The sequence below is a fragment of the Pan troglodytes genome, chromosome 2 (assembly GCF_028858775.2).
Source record: "Pan troglodytes isolate AG18354 chromosome 2, NHGRI_mPanTro3-v2.0_pri, whole genome shotgun sequence".
NCBI lineage: Eukaryota > Metazoa > Chordata > Mammalia > Primates > Hominidae > Pan > Pan troglodytes.
Window position 1 is genome coordinate 136361592 of NC_086015.1, and position 19613 is coordinate 136381204.

The 19613-nt window shown below is 38.7% G+C and overlaps 1 protein-coding gene across 12 annotated transcripts in view; it reads left to right on the plus strand.

Annotated features, from left to right (window-relative positions):
• The window catches only part of TMEM108 (transmembrane protein 108), a 362632-nt gene that overhangs the window by 76811 nt on the left and 266208 nt on the right, over positions 1 to 19613 (plus strand). The window contains exon 1 of one of the 12 annotated variants that reach the window (XM_016941957.4): positions 13466 to 13759. The exons of 10 other annotated variants lie outside the window; for them this stretch is intronic. The gene's annotated coding sequence lies outside the window, so the exon portion shown is untranslated. Of the gene's footprint in view, positions 1 to 13465; positions 13760 to 19613 lie in introns of those variants that run through there. One more of the 12 variants, XM_063806228.1, reaches the window with a different exon arrangement.

The window sequence follows — 19613 nt, forward strand, 5'->3', positions numbered from 1 at the left end:
AGTGATGATTTTCCTTCACCTAAGCTTCTCTTTCTCTTGGGTTCCTTTTGAACTGAAGATTTTCTTCACCCTTTCTTCTCATCATGAGTCTCTTTAATTAGAGTGTGAATTATGACTTTAATATAGATATATATATATCTGTATGGAGGCCCATTTTCCAACAGTTTTATCAAGTCAGTGAAGTCCTCAGATGTGTGTGTATTCATATATATTAATATATATGCACAATACATTGCTTCATTTTTAATATTTTGCATGCATTTTATCATACTATATAATATGCATCTTTGTAAGCTGCCCTGAAGCAGTTAGAAACAGGGCAAAGAATACATGTAGACCCCCAACTGTAGTCAACACATACACAAACACATTATTTATCCACCCACAAGGTGGCTTGTTCTTCATACCTTACAGTCTAAGAAAATGTCTCTTTGGTAGCTAAAGACTTGTACTAGGTTCCAGCTATGCCCTTGACTGTCATCAGTAAATGGAGTTGAAACTGGCTTTGCTTACCCTGCTTCCACCCAGTAACTTTCTATAAAGGAGATCAGGGCATCACTTAGTTCTGTGGGGAGAGAGGTGGCAGGTCTGTATTGACACTTTCATCTGTTGGAAAACAAGAACAAACCCTGAGGGCTTTTAAAGTATGTTCTGCAGTGAGAGTTTATATGCTTTATCCACATTAAGAGCAAGACAGTTTTTTTTTTCTTTCCTAAAGAAAACAGTTCTTTTTCCATTGCGGGGGAAACAAAAAAGAAAGAAATTCTGGCATCTCTTGCTGAAGGCTGTAATGAGGCAAGGAGCTGGATTGCAGGAGAATGGTAATAAGAAGTTAAAAATGATGGTCATAGATACCCCTCCAGGAACAAAATGACTCTGGGAAGATATAAAATTGCCTGTTTTTGTTTTTAAATTATCAAATAATATGGCAAAATGTATCAGTGACCCTTACTCCATTCCCCAATCTTCTTCCTAGTTAGGTGGCTTTTTTACTTTTCCCTTCACTCATGTTTTGTGAGTACAATTTTTACTGTCAGCAAAACATAATGAAGATATTTGTTAAAAACCTGTGACAACGGTTAGCTTCCAAGGGGGTCTCAGTTATGCCAACTTCTATTATTATAAAGAAACTTTCTGATGTTTAATAACATGTATAAAGAATACTAAAAGAAATTCTGTGTCGTCTAGAACTGAGAATAAGGATCATCACATGAATCAAGCATTCTTTTATCTTCCCTCAACCCTATTCACACATGGTGATTGGTCAGACAATATTAATGTACTTAGGGGCCTATAAAAATTAGAGTTATCCAGCACCTAGATATTCCAATGGGAAGCAGAATGGGTTCTATAATTAAGCAGTCAAATGTGTTTATCAATTGAGAGTAAGTTAATTTGGCTAGTGCTGCTTTAAGGGAGAAATCAGAGAATTGAAGTTGCAGAAAGATATAGTCAGTTCTGCTATAAAGTGACATAAGTGTTCTGAGAATCACCATGCTATGCAAAATTGTGCAACAAAACCCACAGGATTTATGGTTAAAATGGGCTTAGTGGCACACATTTAAAAACTTTGTTATTAAACATTAAAACAAAAAGAAACCTAATAAAAATGGTAACACTGTTAATATGGTTAAATGGTTAAAGAACACGTAAGAAAGACTTCAAGAAGTATGGCATTTTTCCTTGAAAAAAAAGCCACTAAGTTTGCTTGTGGAAGTAGACATTGGAAAGGTTGCTGCTTGTGAGTTATTATGAAGTGGTGGAAGGAGGGTTTTCCTGACACTGGAAGGAAGGTTGTAAACAGCAATGTGAATGGATGGGTGGCTCATAACACTCAGTGACTTAGGTATCCGATAGGTGTTAGAGGCATGTGCACCTGCTTTGGTTCAGCTGGGTGTGGTTTTCTGCAGTCACCTAGTGTTTCTCGTGGATGAAATAATGCATAAACCCAACATTTGCGTTATACTTAAAGTGTTCCCTAATATATCAGTTGTGTTGAAACAAATTCATGTTTTCAAAATAAGCATTATAGAAGAATTGACAAGTCAATCCTCAGAGGATGAGTGGAACCCTCCACCCACCTTCTCATTTTTTAAATACTGATGGTCATCTATGAGCGATGAGCCATATGAGAATGACTCTTTTATGCATGTTTATATCATATATCTTATAAAATGTTAAATAATATTAAGAAACATAAACATGTAAAGTCCTCCTTCCAGCCCCACAAGACAAGTAATAATTTTAGGCCAAATCAAAAATATCCCATGTATCAAAATGGCCTTGTCAAGATGACATGTCCTCACCCCAACCCACCCCTACCCTTGAGTTGAGCCAAATAGAGGCTGAGTCACCGATGACTGGATGTTATTCGTTTTCTCACTGATGATTTTCCTTGACTGAGGTGGCAGCTGTTGAACTGGCTCTGTATTGTTTGATGAAGTATATATATATAATCATTGGTTCTGGGTCCCAAGGCAGTTCCCAGGGTCTTGTTTGTTGATTTTCAGGATGTGGCTGCATGTACTGGACATTTCTCAGCAGATCCTGCATACAGAATGATTGATTCTGGGGCTTTCTGGATGTTCTACTCTTTTTAGGTCCACTTTGGGGAAAAAAGGGAAGCTACTACTTTCACATGAAGAAAGAAGTAGCTCTACATCTTTGAGCCTACATTTGCAGGGAAGCCATGTCTAGAAAAAGCATAATCAAAATGATGTCCTTGGAGGGAGCACCTGGCTGTTTACAACAAGTGAAATCCTTGTCTTCCAATTAGAGGGGCAGCTGGAGTCTTATGTGTGCATTCAGGTTGCAAAGAGATGAGCCACTATTAGATGAGCCACCACTAACAGAACTGCTGGGATGATGTAAAGTAATAAATTACACCACTCATGTTAAGTATGATAGCATCAATGTAAGCATGTAGGAAATTTTGTTTTAATTCTAGATTTAGGTATCAACTATAAAACCCTAGAATCTATGGCAAGTAGGAAATGAGGAGAGTATATTTTATCCCACACCTCATCTTACAATGAGGTGAGGCCTGCAGAAGCAACAATGACTAGCCAGGAGATGCTGGCGAGTCATAATGTAACTAAACAATAACATAAACGCTAGAATTCCCAACTGTTCTTTTAGTACCATAGTACTGATTTTTGTAATTTGGTGAGTTTTGACCACTTATTTAAGATTCCAGGCAGCCCTCCTGTTGTTGTTGCTGCTCTCCTTTATGCCAGCATTTGTCACACTTGCTTGATTTGATTCCCTGCCTCCTGCCTTCATTTTATTTTATTTTTTAAAGCTGAAAAAAATGAGGGTTGCTTGTATTCAGGCCACGGTTACCACCAGTTGGCTTTATTTCTTTGGTCAGTATCCTCTCTTCCATGGATAGAAATATGAATAAGAATAATCCTTGTACAAAGAAAACAAAAGTGCTAGCCTACTTTGTATGGAGGCCCATTTTCCAACAGTTTTGTTTTATCTAGTCAGTGAATTCCTCAGATGTGTTACTCGAGATGCAAGGAATACATTGGGAAAAACACCCCAGAAAAGTAGTAGCTTCCGTTTTTTTCCGAAAGTGGACCTAAAAAGAGTAGAACATCCAGAAAGCCCCAGAATCAATCATTCTGTATGCAGGATCTGCTGAGAAATGTCCAGTACATGCAGCCACATCCTGAAATCAACAAACAAGACCCTGAGAACTGCCTTGGGACCCAGAACAAATGATAGTCTTGATAATTAAAATCTTGAATATTTATCTTTCAAGACTTTTCTTAAGCCAAATTGAGAAAAAATGGATTATGAAAAGTGCTTAGAATTAAATCCAATATTTAAGATATATTAAGTGTTCATATGCTGTTGTATAATCTTTAACTTTTCAAAATGAATTCTAAAAACCACACAACTGGAAGACATTCATGAAAGACTGTTTACAGTGTCATTTAGCACAATTCCCACACACCAAGGATAAGCTGATTAATAATAATATTAATAGCAGCAGCTAAAACTCACTGAGCACTTACTAGGTGCCTGGCATCATTCTTCATGGATTACATGGAACTATTTAATCCTTAACCCCAAGAGGAAAATGCCATCATTATTTACCCCATTTGAGGAGAGGAAACTGAGGTTCAAAGAGGTGACTCCTGTCATAAAGCCAGTCAGCTAATAAGTTGAGAAGCTGGAATGCAAAACCAGGTTATCTACTTCCAAGCTTACACTGCTAGTAGAAATAAAGGGAGGAACCAGTAGCACTTGAGTTAGCCATGCCTCTCTCACTGATCAGGCAAGAAAGGCCATGCCTCTAAGCAGTTTTGTTATGCATTAAAGAGAAATAAAAATAATACATGTTTTTTCTTTCTTACAGATTTGTTGTGATAATCTTAGAAGACAGGGGGAGGAGGTGGTGTTTAATGAATATCTGCTATATGCAGGCACTGTATCAGGTATTTCACATAACATCATTAGCTGTTGCTGTCCCTGTTATTGCACAGGTCTCAAATTCACTTTTGACTGTAGAGTCACTGCCATTTTCAAAGGATAGAATCATTGCCATCTGTTCTCATGTGTGAGTTTTTCTTGTTGCCTGTCTTATTCAACTGATTCCAGTGGGGGTGGGGAGTTATTTTTAAAGCAATACATGTTATTAGTAGAAAACTTGAGCAAAGGATTTGAACAGGCAGTTTACATAGGAGGAAACTTCACAGGCCATCAAGTATTGGAAAAGATACTCCAAGTCTTTAGTAATGAGAGAAATGTAAATGGATGGTCTGCCTCTATGGGCTTCATCTTCAACATCATCTCATCTCTTCTTAAAATGAGTTATCCATTTGTAAATTGCTCATTTCTCTGGGGCATTGTCTTTGTAAACATTTTGTGATGCATCAGTAATTTCAGCATTCTTCCACCCAAGAATCACAGTAAATTTGATGTTTGCTCTTCAATTTTAGCAGAATTCTTTTTGCTTGGATAGGGGCACTTTGCAAACTGATGTCTTATACTTCTTAGTGCCTTAAACTAGATCCTGTTTAGATATGTTATAACAACTTAGTATGAGTTTATTTTGGTGCAAAAAAAATTTGAAATCCATGTATAGTTTTTTCTTAATATTCATTTTTCATGAACTTTTTGAAGACTTCTTGTATTTTATTTACGTAAATAAATGAATAAAATGGGGGAGGCATATTACATATGCTTTTTTTGTACCCTGGCTATGAAGATGGACTGAGTTATCTCTAAGATGCCTTCCAACTCGAAGACACTCTCCCCTCAAGGCAAATATCAGATCATCAAATCCAGTCAAGTTATAAATTGACTTGGGTTCAGCATAATTCAAAACTTACTTTGCTAAGCACTCTTGTTGTCAACTATATGAAATACCAGTGTACCAGTGCATTCAAAGGAAAGTATATCTGTATTTTGATTTATCTGCATTTATTTATTTATTTTTTGAGACAGAGTCTAGCTCTTGTCACCCAGGCTGGAGCGCAATGGCGTGATCTCTGCTCACTGCAACCTCCTGGGTTCAAGCGATTCTCCTGCCCCAGCCTCCTGAGTAGCTGAGACTACAGGCGTGCACTACCACACCTGGCTAATTTTTGTATTTTTAGTAGAGATGGGGTTTCACCGTGTTGGCCAGGCTGGTCTCCAACTCCCAACCTCAGGTGATCCACCCACCTCGGCCTTCCAAAGTGCTGGGATTACAGGTATGAGCTGCCGCACCCGGCCTGATTTATCTGCATTTAATTCAAACAGTACACATTTTGACTTGGTATGCTGAAATCGTTTTAGTGTATTCAGACCATTTCATAGGCTGATAGTTTACTCTAAAAATAGAATATACAGCATCAAACAAATATTAGTCCTCAATGGAACAAGTGAGGTTGAAACTTGATCTAATGTACCAGGAAACCATCCCATGTGAGTGATCTAGTGGCTTTTAATAGGCTAGAGCTGAACAGTTTCTGATGACTGCTCAAAAGCAAGTCAATCAGCGAGTAATACAGTTCAGAATCTTTATTCTCTGTTTTGTATCTGGACTGTGAACAACCCTTAATAAAGAGTACATTCCTTTCTGCCAGAACTGCCCAATGGAAGACAACAAGTCTATCTAGGCTTCTTATAAAAGCCAACAGAAACCTCCCAAGGGAGACTCAAACCTCAGATCATTGCATTAGGAGCTGAAAATTAGAGTGCCATTGACTGTTGTTGCCATGGTAATCACTGCTGACCTGGCAGGTTCTTCCTCATGATAGCCTTCTCAACAGGTTCACTTCTGCTAAGGTGTGAGGTGTGTGTCTCTGTTTGTTTGCTTGTGGCAAAGTTGTCATGTTTTACTCTAAATACAAAGTAAGAAGACAGGAGCCACCAATGTCTTGCACACAATAAATGTTAAATGAAGATTTTTGGGGTTTGATTGGGTGCACCGGGTTTGGAAAAAAAATCAGAGGTGTCAGTCACTATGCTCAAAATGTCTGTGAAGCCCCCATTGCTGGCTGCTGTTTCTCTTGAACAGTTCCAGTTGCTTTTTGGAGTAATCAGCACCTGTGTAAGATTTGCAACTCTCCAATCCACAAAATTCTGTAGGTGTCCAGAGAGTGGGGGAGCTGTTTTAAAACTGTCCTTCTTTAGAATCTATTATGAGGCCTTTTTCGGGGAGGAATAGCATGGCTTCTGAGTACTCATTCTATTAGGTTGTCTGGTTTTGGGGAGTTGGTAGAGTACTAACTCTAGGTTCTCTGATTTCTAGGAGTTGGTAAAGTACTTATGCTAGGTTCTCTGACTTCTGGGGACTGGCAGAGTACTTACTGTAGGTTGTCTGGTTTCTGGGGCCCTCCTTTGGGATTTTTATGCCCATCCAGGTGTGGAAACTACTCAATGGTAATAGTCTTAAAATCATCTTAAGATTTTCCAGTCCTGAGATTTCCCCAAACCTAAACTGATATTAATAGTCTTATCAGATTTTTGCCATGTGTTCATTGAAAAAATAATCTCCTTCATGTTAATGCATTACTTATGGAATTATTCTTTCCAAGAAGAAGGGAAAGATAACATCCAAAGTTTTGGAGGTAGTTTAAGCATTTGTCTTAAGTTTTGTGTTTGCAAAATACTCTTCAGTTGTCTCTCATTTATCCTTACAAGCCTAGCCACACCTGCCCCCAGTGAACATCTCAAATTTACTGAGAAATAAAAATTTAGTACAGGTGATTTGCCTTGGATATTGTTACCAGATTGTGTTTTTGCCCAGTGGAGAAGCAGATGCATTTAAAACTGCACTTGACACCTGAAAAATCACTGTCCCAGAAGCTACTAAGTCCTTTGTGAAATTACAGTGAAGCTGCGGGCTGAACCACTGGTGGTTCTCCTACCCAGGGCTCGGCTTCCCACAGACATAAGTGAATCAGATGCCAGGGTGTTTCAGTTTACCGTAGGGGGTGTGTAAAAAGACGTAAGATTATTTACTTAGGCAGTGTAGTGTGGGGACATCACCACAGACCAATAGTAAGAAGGTTGGCCTTGATGCTGGGCTTTTTCTAATAGCACAGACTTGATCACATCATTAACCTCTCTTACCTGTAAAATGAAGACACCTGCCTTTCCTATGCCACAGGTGGTTGTATCAAATGAGGTAATGTTTGTTAACATTTTTTTTGCAGCCTCCGAAGTACTTTGGAAACGTACTAGCACCATTCTCTGAGGCCCGATGATCGTACAGTGGCTGGAAACGGCATTTTCACATGTGCTTTTCCTGAGTCTAGGTTGTCAGGTGGATCCTTCTTAGGCTCCTCAGTTTGAACAAGCTGTCAGAGTGTATCAAAGAATACCAGATAGGAGGAGAAAAAAAAGTAACAGCTGAAAAAAAAAAAGAGGGAAAAAAAGAGTAGGCACTCCCCTCCACCCACTCTCGGGTTCCATTCAGCACACTGACTTCATTCAGCAGTTTTTTTCCTGCTTTGTATGCAAAGACAGAGCCTCTCATGAGAACTTGGATGGTGGAGTATAAACACTCATTTAAAAATAAATCCAGATGTAGTTGGCTGCAGTCATCTGACAGAACCCTGATTCTCTCTTCAATAATGACGTTCATTTCTACCTCATTAATTCAGAGTTCTTAATAATTTCTCCAGGGTAAGTCTGAAGTTTACTTTGTTTTATCTATGAAGAAAGGACCCACAGAGCAAATGAATAGTGTAAATAAGTTTGCTAGGAAACATTGAGCCTGCTTGAGAGGAAGGGCCATTTTCAAATGCCTTACTTGCATCTGTTTGCATCCTAACTATCTACTGATTATGAGTGATTCTAGTCATTAAAGTAGTCCTAGGAGGATTTCTTCTTGGTGATGTTTTATTAGCATTTAATTTGAACTCTAATAAAACTCCATTTTTAAAAACTTGCCCATAATTCAATATTGTCACACATCTTCCTTCCATCAGTATAAATTTGTTGTAAGGCATTATTGTAATTAATTACGTGCCCCCAAATCTGTTGCATATCATCTGGTACAATTACATCCTTTTGAAAAAGATTTTCTATTTTCCTTTAGTTTCTTAAGATTAAAGTGTCCTGACATAAATAGCATCACTAAGGCTTGGACTTAGAGAAGAGCTGCCTGTAAGAAACCAACTAGGGAGGAATGTAATTAGTTATTTCCACTATGACTAGATTCCAGCCCAAGATAGAGACCAACTTCTTCTTCTAAAAACTTTAGATTTCTGTAATTGCATAAACTAGACTTTATTCATAAAACAACTTCTGTACCATGCTTGAGATACAGTGAATACTAAGTATTTAATGAATTAAGGCATGAGTGCACATCTTTTGGGTTTTCGTTTGTCTTTTGTGTAGACACCTTTTAATATCAAGCAGTCTGTATTATAATAGGAACTCTGCAAGAAGATTGTATTGAAAGCAGTGTGTTCAACCCATCTATTCACTCATTTTTCAAATATTTTGAGGGACATCTACTATGGATCAGCCAGACCTAGAGGTCAGAGGAAGTCTGTGCCTCTGTACATTTCACATTTAGCGTTCAAGCCCCTTCACCTTTAAAAGTGAGATTGATACACTCTACAGTCTTTGCCTCTTACTGTACTTTGAGTTGCTGTGTGCCTGGTTCAAATCCTTTCCCAGCCATCCTCCTATGGTTATTGCTTTATGCCTAACTAGACCACTATTACAACAAAGCAGATGCTCTGGGCATAGCTCATCTCTCTTTATGTTTGTGTCTAATTTTTCACTTTGTTATACTTCTGTCACATTTTGAATATCTGCGGTACTATGGATCTACACTTCTAAGTAAATAAAGTACCTTTGTACCAAAGGTAACAGCTAATATTTTTGTTATTTATCTATGCTAGGCACTCTTAGAAGAGCTGACATATGCTCTTAGAAGAGTGCCTAGTATAGATAGCACAGATAGAGCAAATGATAAAAAGCATGGATGCATGCATCTAAGAGCATCTGTGAAATGAGTGTTTTTATTATTCCCATTTTACAGGTAAGAAAACTGAGTCACACAAGGATATATTTGTGTAACACAATTTCAAAAAGGCAAACTCTTGCTCTTGTTAACGGTAAGGTCTTTTTGGCATCCCATATTTGTGAACTGTATCCATATGTTATCTCATTTGATCTGATACATCCCTTCCCATTTGCTCACATAGAAGAAGTGAGACAGATGAAGGTGAGTCTCTGCTTTCAGCAGCTCTGCAGGTTAAGGACTGTACAGCACTTGAACCCAGGACTTCTGAATCCTGATCTTGGACTCTTCCCTCAGAAACAAGCTGCCTTTCTTTTGCTGGTCTGGCCAGTAGATCTGTACTAAAGATGGGGGCCTCTCAATCTGAATGGGAGATTTGGAATCATGGGGACCTGAAGCAGTTAATGGAGGAGTGTTATAATAGAACATGTTTCATAGCCAGTCCATTTAGTCTAGGATCTAGAGTATTCCAAATAAACACCAACTCCTAATTTATTTTTTGCTCCTGTGTTGAATCAATATCTAGAATATGCTCTTGACAGCTCTGGAGCAAAAAGCCAAGTCTCTGACAAAAGAATCAGTACTAATTGGGAAATAAATCACAGTTTGCTATAGCTAAAAGGGAAAAACTCCCACACATTTATCTGTCATTTTGATTCGTTCTTTCATCCTTTGTAGTACATTTTCAGGGTCTCAAAGAAGCTCATCTGTCTATGAAGGTGCTCATGGAAGCATCTTGTTTTACATATGATGAAAATGGAGAGAGCACTTCTTTTGACAGGAAACTTCACTTCTTGTTACTGAAAACCATCACAACAGTCATTATGTCTGGCTTTCAGAGATTTCCTGGAGTTAGGAGAACAATAGACAGTTAAAATGGCAATGTCAAGAGCATTCTGGGGTTTTATAATGAGTACCAAGGGAAATTTTTTCTCTCGAGTTTGTAAGAAAAAAGTAGGAGGAATATTTGGGAAGCTGGGGATATGTGGAAATGAAAGGCAATGCTCTATTTTTTTAACGGAGTGTTCTTTCTAACCTTTGTAAGCTGAAAAAAATGTTATACCATGGTTTCCATGTTCTTGTTATTGAGTTGCCAGTGAAGAAGAGAAGTTTCTCTTCAGTTGTCCCTCTCTGTAGGTTAAATCAGCCCCTGAAAAGACACATTTGCAGCTTTCTGTATTTTTCTTTGATTAAACATCAGTTAGAATTCTTGGATCCAGTTTTTTAATTCTTGTTGTATATGTACAGTGCTTCTGGGGCTTATGATTTCTAATTTAGCAGCAGAAGTTACTTCTCTTTTCCCTCTACCTCCAAAAAAAAAAGATGACTCAAGCATTAGGAATATGTTTTTGGGCTTATTGTATAATTCAATGTGTATTTGGATTTGCACAATTTTTAATCTTGATTTATGTAGCCCTAATGTGATTTCTAATTTTTAATAAAGTTTTTGAGGTACTAATGTCTAACACATTTAAAGTATAGACTTCATAAACAATTTATGTGACCTGCTGTTTTCATTTCTGTAGTTTCTTGCTTGCTGCTAGAGCTGTGGATGGTTTTAAAGACCCCTGTATTAGTTACGCAGAGATACCTGAATGGTAAAAATAACCTGCTATCTTTATATTTTTTTGAAAATCTAATAATACAAAGGCAATTATGAATTATTAACATGTTTTTAAAATATGAGTTGAATATTCCTTGTTTTAAAAATCGGTCAACATTGGCCAGGCACGGTGGCTCACGCCTGTAATCCCAGCACTTTGGGAGGCTGAGGTGGACGGATCGAGGTCAGGAGATCAAGACCGTCCTGGCTAACACGGTGAAACCCCGTCTCTACTAAAAATACAAAAAATTAGCCAGGCGTGGTTGCAGGTGCCTGTAGTCCCAGCTACTCGGGAGGTTGAGGCAGGAGAATGGCCTGAACCTGGGAGGCAGAGCTTGCGGTGAGCTGAGATCACGCCGCTGTACTCCAGCCTGGGCAACAGAGCGAGACTCCATCTCAAAAAAAAAAAAATTGGTCAACATTTTAAGATGCTATAAGGTGGAAATAAAAGTTTTCCTTCCTATTGTCTCAATCCTAAATATCATTCCTTAAAGGTAACCACTGTTAAGTCTCTGCAAATTCTACCAGAAATGACCTAATGTTCTATTTGTATACAAGCACACATACACGTATACATAAATACCTATAAACATGTAACACACATCTATGCTTACATGTGTATGTACAGATACATATATGGATTCCGTTGTGGATATGTTAGTGATATACCTTAGACATCTGTTCACATCAGTATGTATAAATCCATTTCATTTTTAATGGCTATATTGTATTCCATTGCATTGGTTTGCCATAATTTAGCTTACCTTCTGTTTATCAACATTTACGTTTTTCCAGTTTTATCTTGTTGCAAACAATACTGCAATAAATATTTTTGTATATATCTTTTTGCATTTTTGTAAGTATATTTGTAGGATACATTCAAGGCAAGGGAATTACTGGTAAAAGAGGGTGTCCATTTTTAGCATCACTAAATATTGTCAAATTGTCCTCCAAAATGGCTGCCCTAATTTATACTTCCATCAACAGTGTAGAAGAATGTCGTGTTTCTCCACTCCCTTGTCAACACTAAATATGACAAAAATTTTAGTTTGTAAATACAATAAGTGAAAATAGTATCTTATTTTGACATTCTGTTGCTGCTGTATTTGAGGTTCATTTCAGCAAATGCTTACTGAGCACTCACTGTGTGTCATCACTGAAATAGGAAATGGCAATAAAAAAATGTCCTTGTTCTTGAGGAGCCATGGAAGTGAATAAGAAGCCTCTTTTTAGAAGAAATTCAAAGGTTGCAAAGCTAGAAAAGTGGGTCTTTTGCACCCTACCAGCAGGAAATGTTGTCTATAAAAGATAGTGTCCACCCATGTCAACTTTCATTTCTGTTGTCGGCCTAAATTGGCAACTCTCTGCTTCTGCAATAGTGGCCTTGCTTTCATTTTGGAAGAAAGTTGGCTGCAGGTAGGAGTAGAAATGCCTATCTAGTAGCTTTGGTTTTTCTCCAGGACCTGACTTGATTATCTCACTGGTTGCTTTTAGGAGAAAGCATCCACTGTTGGCTTCTGTTCTGAAAGGGCACCAGGCAAGCATGGAATCCTATCAGCAGAGCAAGCCAAGAGCTCAATAAACTGTTTATTCATTGTTCAAGCTTCTCCACCTATATGGATTATTAGAAGAAGTATTTCATCTTAGGGTACCCAGATTAGATTATAGATACTTCAAGTATTCTTTAGAATTTACTGAGGGGAAAAAAATATGGAAAGCAGCATCAGTCATTTGGGACCGTGTTGTTTCCTGATACCAAAATAACCGAAATGAAGAAACTACAATCTGAAAGTTAAAACAGCTGGTTTCCAGCCTGTTAAATAAAAACCAAAAGGTGTGCCGTACATGGCAAAATGGGATAAACCTGGTTTTCTGAGTGGAGGCAGCTATTGATAATTTTACTTTTCGTATAGCTGAAGGTGAAGGAGATTTGAGGTTCTCTGAGAATTAAAATTCCGCTGGAGTTAGCCCAGGGTGAGACCCTCAGAGCTGTCTGTTCATGCCATTGCCTCAAGCCTGTGGACATTTTTTCACCCTGGGGCAAGAAGAGGCTCCAGTTTGCCCAACTGCTGTGTGTGTTCCAGGCCAGTGTCCAGTGAGGCTGACTTGGCAGCTGCCCTTTCCACAGCCAGCCAGCCAGCCCCTGAGTGTGTTTTAAAAGATAAGCGACAAAAAGCCAACCCCTTTTAGAGGGGCTGGAACAGGCTAGTAGTTGCTAGGCAAGTTCAAGTAATTCAGCGTCCTTGCCAAACGTCTGCCAGGCAAATAGGGAACTTTCAGAGAAGGGGAGTGAGATGGTGGTGTGTGTTGGTTGCCATAGGAATGTTTCCCTGATTGGAACAAGACCACAGAGTGGGGAGAGCAAGACGGCAGCATCTACGGTTCTTTCTGCTTAGGAATGGGAACCCAGAGTGGGCAGTAGAGCGGAGGCAAGCTATGCAGAGGCAGGAGCAGATGAGACCCTAGATGCCACGAGAAGCTAAACGTGGGGAAAATAAAGAGCAGATTAACTCAGGAAAATTATATGGGGAGCTCTTATGCTACTCTGAAGATGTGAGACTTGTTGGAGAATTTACAATCCCAAATTAACTCAGGGAGAATTCCAGCTAGACTCTGAAATGAATTAGATGGAGATTTAAAATAGGGCAATTTAGTGGGAAGAGATACTTAATTTGAAGGTAGGTATTTTGTATTTATGTAAATATTATGTCAGATTATGTCTTTATTTTAGCTCTTAAGGTAGTAATTAAATATCTGTTCATGAATTATAGTTTTTATCAAGTTCTGATTTATAGGGGAAAAAAGCACAGTTGACCAAATTGTATGAAACCTTGGACCTTGAAGAGACCCTCTGATGTGGGCTTTACTGCTGCATTAACAAGCACCCTGTGCATCTGGTGGCAGCTTCCAGAATGACAGCTGAGGGTCTGAGTGGAAATAAGTGGTTTTTAGCAAATGTTGAACCTCGAATGTACTATTTAACCTCCCTGATTAATTGATTATCCAGCTCCGAAAATAAGAGGTGATATAGCTATCCCCTTATCTCAGCATAGATGCTGTTCTCATTTGAATACAATTTGGGGGGTGGGTGGGGGTAGTATCACATCCTAGGGTACCTGCTATGATAATGACAGGCTTAATTATCAGTCAGTCAATATGGTTTAGAACAAATGTTTTCTTTTAGATCACAATCTTAAGGAAACCTTTCTTTAACGGATAAAGTTTTACTTGTGCATATGAAGTGTATATATAAATTTATCATTTGCCATATATTTGATTCATGTTCAGAGGGTATTTAAAATAGTATCTTCTTCAGAATGTATATGTTGGGATTATATATTGCTGTTTCCTTTTTATGTGGTTTCTTTTTGTGGTCATGTAAAAGAAGACTAAAGGGATGTGATATTTAGTCTCAAATATTTGAATTATAGTCACTGTTTTGTTTCAGGGCTGTTTCCTTCTGTCAGTTCCTTTGATCTGGAACACCAATGTCATTTTTACTTTATAGTTGACCGTATGCTGGCTGACTGACATCAATTAACTAATCTGAGGCAAATTTGTAAGCCAAATGCCAAATTGTAATTTACTGGGAGAGTATAATCTAATAAGAAAGACTATCCTTGGGCTTTTCACATGGTGAACCCTAGTGTGATTTTGACAAAGAAGCCCAAGTATATACTACTATAATCTTTTTTTAAAAAAAGTGATGTTCTGAGCAGGTGCGGTGGCTCACACCTGTAATCCCAGCACTTTGGGAGGCTAAAGTGGGCGGATCATGAGGTCAGGAGTTCGAGACCAGCCTGACCAATATGGTTAAACCCCATCTCTACTAAAACAATACAAAAATTAGCCAGGCATGGTGGCGGGCGCCTGTAGTACCAGCTACTCGGGAGGCTGAGGCAGGAGAATCATTTGAACTTGGGAGGCGGAGGTTGCAGTAAGCTGAGATAGCACCACTGCACTCCAGCCTGGGCAACAGAGTGAGACTTTGTCCCCGCCCCCCCCAGAAAAAAAAAAAAAAAGAAAGTGCTGGTCTTATCTAGACCCTCCAGAATCTAGACTAGCATTGTCCAATAAAAATGTAATATAAACCTCAAGTATGAGCTTTATATGTAATTTTAAATTTTCTAGTGGCCACATTAAAAAATAAAAGGAAACATGAAATTAATTTTAACAGTATATTTTATGTTGCTTAATATATTCAAGATATTATTTCAACACGTACAGTTGTCCCTTGGTATCCATGGAGGATTGGTTCCAGGACTCCCCACAGATACCAAAATCTGTGGATGCCCAAGTCCCTTATATAAAATGAAGTATTTGTATATAACCTGTACACATCCTCCCATATATTTTAAATCATCTTTTAGATTACTTAAAATACCTAATACAATGTAAATGCTATGTAAATAATTGTTGTGTTGTATTATCTGTATTATTTTTTGTTGTATTTATTTAAAAATATTTTTACTGGGCAGTTGCATATGTAGAACCCATGGATATGGAGGGCTGACTGTAATTAATGTAACTATTAATGAGATATTTTGCATTTTTAAAATACAAAGTCTTGAAAGTCCTATTGAGATGTGCTGTAAGCATATTTTTACACTTACAGCACATCTCAATTTGGACACTGAAGTTTCATGGACAATACTTGATCTGTACTTAGATTAAAACTTACAGTAGAAAAAGTAGATTCACATATCCAAGTCATTCCAAACATGCATATCAGTTGTCCAGTAACTGAATCAGTGTCCATTTCTAAATTTAAATTTAACTTTAATAAAATTAAATAAAATTTAAAATAAAATTTGGTTTCTTATTCACATTAGCCACGTTTTAAGCACTCAGTAACCACCTGTGGAGTGGCTGCATGTTGGACAGCACAGAAAGGACTGCTTTCTCTAGCCTTTTCCTTCACTTCCACATGTCTCAGATTGGAAGACCTGTGTGAGAACTTGGATGGGAAGAGAATCTCATTTCGTAAGTGTGGAACCACAGACAAAGAGTTGATGTTCTTAAAAGGAAGTTTCCATTCAGGCTATATTAGAACCTGCCTGGCAAGGAGTTATCTGCCTGGTAAACCACACTATCTCCACCCTTGTTCCTAGATACACCCCTCATTGTCTCCCCAACAGATAAAATCATGCCAACCTTGACAGTCTGCCTCCCTCAGGCTCCTCTTGTCCCCCACTCCAGGCTGGCTCATTTCCATTATGTCAGTGTATTTCCTGGTTATAGGCCCCCTTTATCTTTCTCATTGTTTCAATTTCCACATTTGGCCTTAATTTCTATGATACCTTAGTGTAGCATTCAAATGTTTAAATTCCAGTTTAGTTCTTAATTAAGATCATGTATATCAAGGTCAATGTTGTTGATTTATGTTAATTTGAATAAGAAACATTTCCTTTGCCCCTTGCTCCAGATTTCTAGAGTGGCTGGGCCAAGAAACTTTACTTCCTGTTCACCTAGGTAGGTATCTTGCTTTGGGCAAATCAGGATTCTTGAATATAATCACTCTGTGGTGAATCAGACCTGTGAAACTTAAAGAACTTATCTGTTCCCTAGAGAGGAAGAATTAAGAAATATCAGGTGGATGGATAAAGACTTAGCCTTGCCAGAAGTTTTGCCCCACGCCTTGCTTGGGTCTGAAACTTGGTTGGTACATAGTATAACAGTAACTCTATCACTCATAGGTTAAAGAGCACAGAAGTCTGTCATTTTCTGTTGGGTACCTGGCACTTGCAAGGGACATCACTGATAAAATTCATCCACTCTGTTTTGAATATATCAAGTGAAAAGCACTTACATTGCTTTTTCAGGTCTGGAGAATGATGACCTTAGAATGGGCCCTTGTTCAAGACAATTCCAAGTCCTCCCTTAGCAAGAAAGTTAGCTTGGAAATTAGGAAATAAATATTTGACCTGTCGAATCATTTTAAATTAACCTGAATAGAAATGCATATTGTGCTCCTTCCTCATTACCATCAGAATCAAATCATTTTAGAGACAGCTAAGGCTTCGTGGAAAGAGGATCTTTATTGCCTGTAAAATAAAGAGGATCTTTATTGCCTTTATTGGGACTGGATGCCAGTCCCAAGTCTCTTGGCTGCAAGGACTGTGACATCAAGAAAGCCATTGAATTGTTCTTGGCCTCACTTCTCACCTGTCAAGTGAGAACATTAGACTAGATGATCTTAAGACCTTTTGGTCATCACATAGTTTGATCATCTACTCTAATCCCATGGTTTCTTGGGTGAAGAAACAAAGGCCTGCAAAGTTACTTCCTAAGATCCCACAGCAAGTGTGAGGCTGGTCTCTGGTTCTCCGTCATGCTCTGTCTACTTCAGGAAACTTCATTGTTCACTTAGAGGTTAAGCTTGAACCAAGTAAAAATACCCAGACGGATAGCTGATTCTCTGTTCTTCCCATAATGTCATTTTGTCTGCTCATATATTGAGGTTGTTGGCCAAACACCTAAAATCCATAGGTTACCTGTTAATTTTTTGCCTCCTTAATATAGCCAGCCAGTAATTCAGGTCAGATACCTCTCTGGCATAAAGTCCCCAATGACCTCCTATTTAAAACAAAACAGGCTGGGCACAGTGGCTCACGCCTGTAATTCCAGCACTTTGGGAGGCTGAGGTGGGTGGGTCACTTGAGGCCAGGAGTTCGAGAACAGCCTGGCCAACATGGTGAAACCCCGTCTACCAAAAATACAAAAATTAATTGGGTGTGCTCTTGTGCACCTGTAATCCCGGCTATTCAGGAGGCTGAGGCACAAGAATCACTTCAATCTGGGAGACAGGGGCTGCAGTGAGCATCGAGATCGTACCACTGCACTCCAGCCTGGGTGACACAGCAAGACTCCGCACCCACACCCCCCCCCCAAAAAAATAAACGAAACACTAAATTAGTTCTTTGCTGGTGAAAATGCATGGTAACAAAAGAAAAAGCAGTAGCTGGGATGCAGAGTTAAATTTGCTCAAATATTTTCCATTAAAACAATAACTACCAGAAACCCAGAGAGGGCCCCAGTAGCTGCTCTGGTTGGAAGCCAACTTTCAAGTGTTGGAGCATCACTCACGGACAGGAAGCAGAGCCTGACTTTCTTGGGAAGGCTTCTTTTAGCTGGGGCAAACCTAGGGACTTTCATTCTCCTTTAGCCTTTCATTCAATGAAAAAGGCCAAGAGTGCCAAGGAAAGGAAACTTGTTGATTGTCTATTATATACCAGGCATGCTAAGCATTTTATATATAGTGGCTCATTTAATTCTGTAACCACCCTGTGAATAGATAGGTATTATTTCCATATTACAGATCAGTAAAAGTTGTGTAGCTTGTCTAGGGCTACACAATAAGTGATCAGGGATTTTACTTAGCTCTAAAATCTGATTACTTTCCACTAATAGTCAATAGCAGATAATATGTAGAGCCCGGTGATTTCATTTTGTTTCCACTGGATTTGAGGACACCTGATATCACTCTGTCAGCACCAACATAAATTACAGCCTAAAATGAAAGGTGGATACGGTAATTGAGTAAATTTTGTTAACAAGCAGAGGCTGTTAACCTGCATCAGTGATCTTTTGAAGACTAAAAGCAAAAATATTAAACGATTTTTTTGCAAATAATACATTTATATACATATCCACTAATCGGCATTGTTGGTGAGTGGCAAAAGGTGTGTGAATCCTAAGTCAAATTTAACTTTCAGAAGTGGTGCTTGCACTTTTTGGGTAAAATACAGTGCTATCATTTTGGTTTTTAAGAAACCCTGTTGTTTGGGCTTGTGGTTCTGTCTTTTATCCTTTGGGTAGATGAAGGGATGACATTTGCATTCAGTGTCCCTCCTGTTCCAGTTAATTGGTGCTGCATAACAAACCACTCCAAAACTTAATGTCAGCAACAACCATGTGTATTTGACTCATGAATCTGCAATCTGGCCAGGGCTCAGCAGGGACAACTCATCTCTGCTCGCCTCAGCATCAGCTGGGTTGGCCTAGAGGCTGGGGGTTAGAATCATCTGAAGCTAGCCCACTTACATGTCTGGAGCCTAGCTGGGAAGACAGAGAGCTGGGCTCCTCAGGCATCTCTGTTTGTGGTCTCTCCAGCATGATAGCTTCAGGGTAGACAGACTTCTATACCAGTTCACTGCTCAGCACATGACCCAAGAGAAAAAAAAGCAGGAACCTTTCATGATCTACCTTAGGAAATCAGACAGCATCACTCCACTATGTTCTATTAAACTGAAGCAGTTACAAAGGCCACTTAGGTTCCATGGGAGTAGAAATAGATTCCATCTCTTGATAGGGAAGTGAAAAGTTTCTCACAATCTTGCAGTGGCCACTGTTGGAAAATATAGACTGCTACACAGATAAACGAGATTGCAGGTAATGTGCTGGTGCCCAAACCAGATGCATCTCTGGGCCTTTCTCTTCAGACCAAGGGAGCATATTGGCATTAAAATGGAATATAATCTATCCATTATAATTTAACTGACATAACTTATACTTTTCAAGAAAATTATCTGA